Consider the following 10,041-nt stretch of genomic DNA (forward strand, 5'->3'; position numbering starts at 1 on the left):
GTGGGGGGCATAATTCAATTAGCCCATCAGCTGAGCGCCGGGGAGGGCCGCGTCTCTTGAAGTCGCCGACCTGGAGCTACCGAGGGCGACTGACCCCTGCTTGTGCAGGAGGCCTCACGTGTAGCACGGCACATTGTCTGCCCCTAATGGGATGCGCCGGGGACGCGGCGGGCCGGGGGCGGCGGCGGGAGCCCGCCGGGAGCCGCCGGGGCCGCGCCGCGCTGCGCGTCCAGGTGCCCACGCCGCGGAGCGCTGCGGTTCCCCGGGCGGGCTGCGCAGGGTGGGGGGGAAACCTTCAGCCCTCCGGCCCGGGGAGATGCAGCGAGCGGGGGTCTGCGGCGGGGGAAGTCAAAAAAAATAAAAACGTTTGTTTTTATTATCATCTTATTATTTCTATTTTATTATTATTTTTTTTGGTTTAAAAAAGTCAGTGCGCGCGAGCGGCGGCGGCACCGCGGGGCTTCGGGAAAAGCATCCCGGGGGGTGGAGGGGTCAGAGGCAGCGGTGCGAGCTTTGGGCGAGGACTCGCCGTTTCGGAGAGTACTTGGTTGCTTTGCAGAAAGCGGCGCCCGCAGCCCCGCCGTGCCGCAGTGGACTCGCGGATCAGGCTACATAAATTAACCTATAAATCTTTTTTATACGTTTCCCATTTCTACTCTGCCAACTTTGTACGGGTGTGTGCGCCGAGTAATATCCAGACGGACATACAGACTGTTTAAATCCGATCGCTTCCTAGCTGGAATCTGTCAGCTCGGGACCAAAAATGGCATAAAATGCATTCGCTTTATTTCAGCGCATCGTCGCTGTGGCCTATGATTTTTATTCTCCGTGCTTTCGTAATAATAATAAAATGTATAATATATTTTGCATATAATTTAACGCTTCGGTAAATTCCATTTTTATTCAGCGGTATTTCTGGCCGGTCCTAATTCCCGCAGTTATTTTTCAGAGGCGGTGGAACATCACATCTCTCTCCCTTTTAAATCTATCTCAATTGCAAACAGGCAAACAACAGAAACCGGAAAAGTAGTCTCGCAGGCTCTCCTGCTCCCGTCGTGCTCCCAAAGCAGGGGAAGGCGGAGAAAGACACCCTGCTTTACGTCAGGAACAGATATTCGTGTAATTCTCCTCCACTTTTTTTTTTTTTTTTCCCCCCCCCTTTGGGATGTTTTGGGAATTTAACGGCCAAAAAAAAAAAAAAAAAAAAAAAAAAAAAAAAACAAAAAACACGTAAAGCCCCTTAAAAGCGGTGCGGGTCCCTCCGCGCCTGCCGCTGCCCGGTTCTCGTGCGTGCCCCGCTCGGTGGCCGGCCCTACCCAGCCCTCCCCGCCGGGCTCCCCCCGTGTTGCCCACGCTCTGCTCCGGGGGACTCCCGGGTCCCGACTCTGTCCCGACCTAGCACCCGGGCACGGCTGGGGGAGCCTCGCCGGAGGGAAGAGCGCCAGGTCTGGGCCCTGCAGCGCCAGGTCGACGCTGGAGGAAAAATGGTCCCCGGTGGGTGCCCGCTCCTTACAGCACATTTCGCAGCGGGGCAGAGCGGGCAGGCCCTCCCCAGCCCCGCAGTCTTCGGCAACAGCCCCGGGAGCGGAGGATCCGCGGGTTTCCCTCGTCCCCTCCACCGAGGGTGTGAGGAAAAGGCAAAAGCAAGCCGGGGAAACAACAACGGAAATCCTCCGCACCGACCTGCTAGCCGGCCGGCAAGGAGAATATTTCATACGCCCTAAATACCTTTTAAAACGCGGTTTATCGTGGACAAATGAATATCCCTAACAAGCGTAAAGACAAGTAGCTTTTCTTCTGCCATAAATATATTGCACCTCTGCTGTAATTAAATGCAAACCAGGAGCGAATGCGACGTTTCCATTGCAGCTGTCACTCAGCGGAGGGGACTCACATGTACATTTGAACTTCGGAGATAGGGGCTGGAGTAAACAGGTCTGAACTTCGGCAACAGAGGGGGCGAGGGGTACCAAAGGCCGGCTAGGCAGAAAGACCGAAGGGGAGACAAAACGGTGGTGCTGGGGGGCTCCGTCCCGCAGCCCGGGCTGGCACCAGCGGGCGGGAGCAGCCGGGCAAACCGGCCCGGAGTTTTTTCAGAGATGGGTCGGGGATTTTCGCGTCTCTGGTGGCTGTGGGGAAAAGTTCCGCTTGCAAAACCGAACAGGAACTCAGCTGCTCGCTCAGCCGGCTGGGAAACACGCGTCGGGTTCGGAAGCGAGTGGGAAAACCACGAGGAGGAGTCGAAGCGGCTGCGGGATGAACGGGTCCCGTCCCCGTCCCCTTACCCCCACCCCCCAGGGCAGCCAAAGCAAAGCTAAAGGGCAGGGGACGTCGCGGGTCGCGGCCCCGCAGGGTGCCGGGCAGCCCCAGCGCCGTGCCCGCACCGAGACGGCGTGGGGCGAGTGACTCCGGGCAGCCCCCCAGCAAGGGCGAAAAGCCCCCGGCAAAGCTGGGGAGGGACAGGACGAGACAAGGGGCAGCCCCCGGGGCGTGCGGAGGAGGAAGCAGGAGGCTCGGCACCCCGGCCCGGCCGAGAGGATCTGGGCCCTCCGGTCGCCCACTTGAAATCACCCCCTTGAAGTCCTCCGAGGAGCGGAGGGGGTGGGGGGAAGTGGCGAATATCTCAATCAGCGAGGAGGTGACCTGTGACCCGGAGGGTGGCTCTATTGTCCCGCTCTTGCGGGGGACACAGACTTTAGTGAGCCTTTCTGCGTGACTGAGCCCTGAGGGGCAACCGCAAACCCTGGGCTCCGGCGAAGCATCCCGGGCTCGGGAGCCGCCAGCCCGGCATCAGCTGCCGGGGCAGAGCCGCCCTTTCCCCGGAGTCCCAGGGTCGCCACCCCAGAGCCCCGGCTGTTTCCGAGCCCACCCTGCCCCGGCCGCCCCCTGTCCCTCCCCCCCACCTCCCCGCGGGGGGCCGTGGCGGGCCGCTTGGAGCATCCACACCCCGGGGCCACGAGGCACCGGAGCGGCCCTCCCGGTGCCGGACCCACCGAGCAGGGCCAAAAGCGGGGCCGCGGAAGCCGCCTCCACCCGCTCCCGCCCGGCGGCGGCTTCCAGCGGGGCCCGGAGCGGAGCCGGGCACCAGGCGGCGCTGCGGAGCGGCCCGGCCCGGCCCCCGACGGCTGCCCCTGGCCCCCCGACGGCTGCCCCGGGTCTCCCGGGGCTGCTCCGCGCCTCTGCCCGCACACGGGAAGCGGTGGGCCGCTCCGCACCCTGCCCCGCAGCCCCGGTGCACCTCGGAGGACGGGGCAGCAGGGGGACGTGAGCCCCCGGTCCCCAAATCAACCCCGGCCCTGTCCGCAACCACCCCCCCTCCCCCCAGGTGTAAGCTCCGGTAATAAGCCCCTTGTTCGGGTGCAAATATTCCCCGTTGGAATCGGCATCCCCAGGGACCGGGGAGGGCGGTCTCTAGCTGTTGGGGGTCAACCGGGGGGAGTTGCCAGGCTCCGGGGAGCCCTCTCTGAGCCCCCCCTCACAGCCTGCAGCAACTCCCCCTGGGGAATCTGCGGGGACACTTGCACCCGCGACATTGCCAGCCTGCGGTGCACGGGGCTCAAGGCGCTCTCCCCGCCGCCGGGAGCCCTGAACGCGGGGCTTCCTCTCGCTCCCAGCTCTTATTCGCGCCCCTGCGAACGGCACGGAGACAGGGGGGCGGCAGCGTCCCTGCCCGGGAGACACGGCTCCCCGCGGCCCCGGGCTGGGGCCTTCTCCCGGCCGGGACTGCCCGACGTGGAGCCGTCCAGTGCGGCCCTGGTGGAGCGGAGGGGCCTCGAGGGGACCGGGCGTAGGTGGGCTCCGGCAGAGAGGTGCCGGGTCCCTCCGGTTCCAGCCCGTGGAGTCGGGCCGTGCGCACAGCGCCGGCTCCGACGGCTCCGTGCCGGGATAAGGACAGCGGGTCGGCACACCGACGGGCACACCGGCAACGGGAAAACGGGGGTGTCTCCCGTCGCCCCGGCATCCCCTAAGGGTGGGGACACTATTTCGCCACCCCAGGACGTGTTCGAACAACGTGTTGAATGCTTTAAGGTCTTAGGAAAAAAATCAAAACGAGGGCTGTGCCGTTCCCACCGCTTGCCGTTCGCCATCCTCCCTTCGGCCGCATCGCCCAGTGACTTTCCCGTCAACCGCCAAGGCTTTCCCCAAGTTGCGGGGCAGAGAGCTGACTCCCGCTTTCCCTTCCGGCCCGGGGACCTGTCCCTGCGGGTCCCCCGGGGGAGATCTGCCCATTCCCTTTGCCGTTTGCTTTTTTTCTCCCCGGGAAAAGCGGTGCCGCCGCAAAGCCGCCGGGATACAACCCGCTGCCGCTCTTTTCTCTGCCGGCACCACTCCCTTCTCCAGCGAGGGGGAACGAAGCGCTTCAGCGGCTCCCCCAGCCCGGAGCCCCGACGGAGGCGCGACCCCCCCCAGCGGGCCGGGGCTGGGAGCGGAGCAGGGCGGCCCCGGCTCCTGGCACGAACCGTCCTCAGCCCTCGCACGCTTCCGCGGGTGAAACTGACCCGCAACGGGAGCGACTTGAGACGGTAACAGCCCGTTGGAAGCCTTGGGGCCAAAGCTGGCCGAACAACGGCACCGGGGCGCGGGCATCGCCCAATTTTTTCCACCAGGGCCGATCACCCTGTGCCTGCCACCGCGGGGCTCGGGACAGAGCCCGTTCCCCTCTTGCATTTCCCCAGATTTCGGGCCGATAGACCACCCCCCTTCCCCTTCCCTATTTTTCCCATCGAATGCCGCCTTTCCTCAGCTGCCCCGCGCAGGCCCCGCGCTGCGGGGCGCGGTGAGCAGCGCCGGTGCCCCCCGGCACCATTGACTGCCCCGTAAACAGTGTGCTTGCCACGGGGTGAAGGAGTCGATGCTTTTTATTTCCATCCCCGGAGGATCAGGTCCGCAACAAGAACCTTGTGTAGCAGAGCTCGCGTTAGGAAAGGTGCCTCGACTTACAGCCGGGCAGCAGCCGGTGCGCTAACCTTGGCTGCAACGGGGCGGCACCGAGGGGAATGAAAAAAAAAATAAAAAAAAAATAGAGAAACAAAAATAAGTCCAAAAAGCAGCCAAGCAAACCGAAAGCCCCACTGCAGCCCTCCAGTTGCGGCTGCCAGCTGAAGGCAGCTCTTTGCCCCGCTCCGTCGAAGTCCCGTTGCAGGGGGCAGAGGCGGCTGCGGGCAGGGCTGCCCGCGGCACCCCGCTGCCTCCCAAGTTTTCAGAGCCAGAAAACTGCCATTTCCCGCTACCTTCGCCCATTCCCCGATAGCTTTCAAGGCGTCCACGTTTATTTTAAAAACTCTTCTGAGAGCTGTAGTAAATTGCGTTTGCTTGTAGCTACAAAGGGGAAAGTTAAGCATTTGTCTCTGCTGTTGTATAGGCAGCCAGTTGTTTTAATTAAAGGGTGGGGATCCGTGATATATACACCAGATAAAAGCAAATGCACAGAATAAACTAATTAAAACATTGTGTTTGGAACACATTTTATTTCTTTTTTTGATCTTAGTTGTGTTTTAAAGAAATGTCAGCGCACTATAAAGCAACCTTATTTCCCTTATAGTGTGCGGCGCTTTTCAAAGGCTAGTGTGATATATTTTAGAAAAGAAATCCCGCTGTGAAAGCTTGCGTGTCTTCTCTTTACCAAACTAAGCTCTTGTCAATCATGCCAGGGCATATCCAATCACCAAGTCCCTTTTTGGAAAGCAGCTCATCCCGCTGTGCTTTTATATATCACACCGCAGCATGTTTAGATGCATTTTTACTATCACTTCAGGAGCGGTGACTGATGAGAGCGCAGTTACAGTACCGGCTTCCCCAAACGCCGGAGTTGCTAACAATTTGCCTGGCTATTGTGTGCGTGTATTTCTCTCCCTCCTCCCCCTTTCCTGCCTCACGTTGCCTCTATTTGTCATGGACACCAAGATGCGGGGGGATAGCGGGGGGGTGGTAGCAGATCCCGAGGTGCCCATCACCTGCCTGGGACACGGTGACGGGAGGCTCCGTGCCTGCCCAGCCCCGGGGAGGGGAAGGAGCCGGCAGCTCGGGGCTCCCCCGATGGCACCGGAGAACCGAGGGCACCCCATCTTGCCCCGGGCTCCCCCCGGCCCCCGCTGCGTCCCCGGCTCACGGCAGCACAGCCGCTGCGCAAAGCCCCGGGGCCCCGGGGGCCCGTCGGGGGTTCCGCTGCGGGCGAAGAAGCCCCTCCCGGGCGGGGGAAAACCTCGGAACACGGCGAGGCGTGTGCGGGGCAGGGCTGGAAACCTGCCGGTTCCCCCCCCCCCCCCCCCCCAACCCCCCCTGCAGCCGGCCGCGCTGACACGAGTGGTGACAAAGCCGCTTGAATTTGCTCTCTCCTTTCAATTCCGAGCCCTGGAATCGTTGCATGTGCGCCGCGTTTACCTCTTGATCCCGACTGCAAGTGAGAAAAAAAATATACTTTTTTCCTTTTTGCTAAATTTCTGGAGCCTAATTGAAGACAAGTGGCAAATGGTTTTTATTAAAATCCCCCTCCTTTTTCCTCCGCCTCCAGCTCTGGGTGTTTTCAGACAAACTGTGCAAACCTCTGGCGACGCACACGTACAGAAACATTCGATATTTCTCCGTTCAGTAAAGCATTCATATCGCCTGGCTCGGGCTTTCTTCCCAGGCGCAAATTTCGGGGACATGGCCGTGCCCAGAACCTCCCCGGTGCGTCCTGTGCTGTGACCGTGTCAGAGAACCCGGGAAGGGGAGCCGGGGGGGGGGGACGGACATCCCCGGTGCCCCTCCGCCTTCCAAGGCGACCTAGGCACAAAGGCTTCCGACGCCCAACCTGTTTACATAGATTTCCTCTCACCTCTTTGGCTCCATCGTTTTATCTCATAAGATTTCGCCCCCTTCGTTTGCAAGAGATGGTTGCAAATTTCCCCCAAACGTTGGCTTCTCCCCACGGTCCTTGAGTGAACCTGGTCGGACCGAGAGAAACGAGGCGATTTTATCGTTTGCCTTAAAAAAGGATCAGATGCGGGCATTCATTTATATTTTATTTCCCTTATTTCCCGTTTACTGCACAGGCTGTGGCGGCTGCTGTACCGCAGCTCTCCCTGAAACGTCGAGAACTAAAGGTGCAAATGAAGCGAGGGCTGACTGATGCAGGGAGGAAAATTATATTTCATATATATGCATTATATCCTAAAAATCCCTGGCACTTCGGATGCCGGGAGCCACTAGTGCCTTCCCCATTTGTCCTCAGGCATCCGAGCCGCCGCGCCCACGTGAAACCCTGCGCGCCCTCCGCGTCCCCCAGCGCAAGGCGCACCCCCGCGGGGCTGGGGAACACCCCGCCTCAGCCGATCCCTACCCCGCACCCCTGTCACGGCGAATTAGAGACCTTCCAGGACCAGCACTTGCCCGGCTTTGTCTGCCTTCCCCCCCCCCCCCCCCCCGAAAATAACTTCTCCCGCTGGCTCTCCCCAGAAGCGATGCCGCAGTGTCAGGCCATGCGAGGGGACCAGCCGGAGCCCCCTGAGTATGCCTGAGCTGCCCTTGTGTTCCCGGGAGGCTCCCCCTGAGCAGGGCTGGGCTGTTCCTCCCTCCCCAAGCCCCCCACCCCCCCCCCCCAAAAAAAAAAAAAAAAAAAAAAAAAAGACTTTGTGCCCCTTCACCCCAGATGACAGGAGGCAGACTTGGAGCCGGTGCCGTCTGGGGCGGGGACCCTGCTGAGCGGAGGTGGCTGGCGGGGCAGAGACCTCCCAGCTGGAGGTCGGGGTCCGGGGACAGGAGGCCACGTGGGTAGACACGTGTTCCTCTCACCCATTTAGGATATGGGAAGCCCCTGTCGTGTGCTCAGTGCTGAATTCCAGAGCTTAGATGTGGCTCTTTGCAGGCTGGGGCCGAAAGACAGCACCCCGTGCTGAGCCCAAGCCCCACTTGCATGTCACGGTGATCCCCAGCCCAGCCTGGGTCCAGCCATTTGGCAGTCCCCATTGCCATGTGCCTTGTCACCAATATTGCCACTGCTAGGTGCTCCGCACATGTACAATGCAGGGGCTTTGCTGGGACACCCTGGGGAAGCAGACCCCATGGCTTTGTGGGTTTAAGGAGAAGGGACATGGTGGCAGAAGCACCCACTGGGACAGCATTAAAATAGGTACAGTTACATGTGCCAGGAAAACTTCAGCATCACCCATGCACACCTGCCACAGGCAGAAGTCACTGCTAGGTCTGTGATATAAAAAGACACACTTAAAACTGTTTTCAAATATCATTATTTCAGAACAACAGAGCTGCTTCATTAGCTCTCCCCAACCCCAACACGCACACACATTTTTACATTTCTTGAACATTAACACAGCACAGAGATACATTCACATGGGTTTTCTCCTCTAAATAATGAATGTAACAATTGTTAAAATAAAAATAATCAAAAAAAAAAAAAAGAGAGAGAGAAAAAAAAAAAAAGCAAGGACAGAAATAAGCACACAAACCTAATCCACAGACTGGGAAAAAATACAGACTGGTCTCCAGCCCTAAATACCCATATGCAACACAACACTAAAGTAAGCCTCCGCAAAAGCAAGGAAAAAAAATATCCATCTATGCCCTCAGGACTAGAAAATAAAAGAAGCAGCTTTCTCAGCCTCCTCCCAGTCACCAGGAGGCCACAGTGCTGGGCTTCGCTCGCCGCTGCCAGGGCCACCTCCTGCGGCATGAGAGGTGGGAGGCTGCTGCTGCAGCCCAGCTTTCACTTCCCAACAATAACAGCAGCACTGATCTCTCTAAGCATGAGGATTTGGGCCTTAGGTTCTCCAGCTCAGTTTTGCAGGTGAAGGGTTTTTCCACCTCTCCCCCAGTGCCACAGCTGGGAAGAAAAGCAGCTCCCAGAGCAGCCACTGTCCCTGCCCAGCACAGCTCGCAGGAGTGCACGCTCCTCTTCTCAGAGCTACCACACGAGGTACTGGCAAGTTTGCAGCTCACAGAAAAACAGCAAAAGCTGCCCAGGCAGCTTCCCTAGCCATGATATCTGCACTGGCAGGGACACACTAAAGCCCAAAACCATTGCTTAAATACCTTTGAAAAAATCTGCATTTCAAATACTTCAGGGAAAGCCTGATGCATGTCCAGCAAAACCAGCAGGTGGGAGCCATCCCAACTGTGCACCAGTCCCCTCACCATCCCAGCCCTCGGTGCTCAGAAAACCCTGCACCTTCTCACCACATGCTGCAAAACCTACCCCACAAAACACAAGCTCAGGAGTAACTCATTGAAGCCAGTGATGCTCCTTACCTGCTGACAGCTGAGGCTGCGCTGAGGTGCTCCACAAGTGAGTGCTGATGCACAAATCACGTAGATTTTGTTGTTGGAATTTATTTTCCACGCATCTTTAATATAAATGTAGGAAACTATGAGCTCCCAAATCTGTCTACCTGCAATGGTACATAAAGGAACAATACACAAATGGATAACTCAGCTTTTCTATGAAGTGCAAAATAACTCACCATTTCCAAATTCACCCAAAGAAGAGAATAGTGAGTAAAGTGCATGGCCTAAGCTCTTCAATAGTTCCTAGCTGATACTGATGGCAAATAGATGCATAAATATAATCTGTGAACAGGGTGTTTGGGCCACATGCTCTGTGCTCTCAGCCCCACCAAAGCCTAGACAAGGCCAAACATTTTGGAGGTGGAAATACTTGCATTACTGAGCTGATATTTTACAGATGCTGCTGTACGGTTCTTACAAGTTTTTTCATAAATTCATAGTTGTTGCTGATCTCCAGACAGCAGATAGAAGAACTATTTGTTTTGGAAAGTTTTAAAGGTATGAAAACAGACGATATCCAGACCAACTGTGGTATTATTATAATAATAAGGAACATTAAAAAAAAATCCACCTTTTGAAGTAGGAGTTGCATAAAATAGCAGTGTAAAAATAATGTTTAGAATAAAAATTTAGCACCAAGTTCTTACTGTAGCTGCTGCAAAACTGCACACAAATCTTATTGCAAGTGTAGTACTATTGTTTTTAATGGATTACATTTTATTAGATTTTGAAGAGTGTTCACATCATAAAATGCAGGCA

The sequence above is a fragment of the Oxyura jamaicensis genome, chromosome 4 (genome assembly GCF_011077185.1).
Source record: "Oxyura jamaicensis isolate SHBP4307 breed ruddy duck chromosome 4, BPBGC_Ojam_1.0, whole genome shotgun sequence".
Lineage (NCBI taxonomy): Eukaryota > Metazoa > Chordata > Aves > Anseriformes > Anatidae > Oxyura > Oxyura jamaicensis.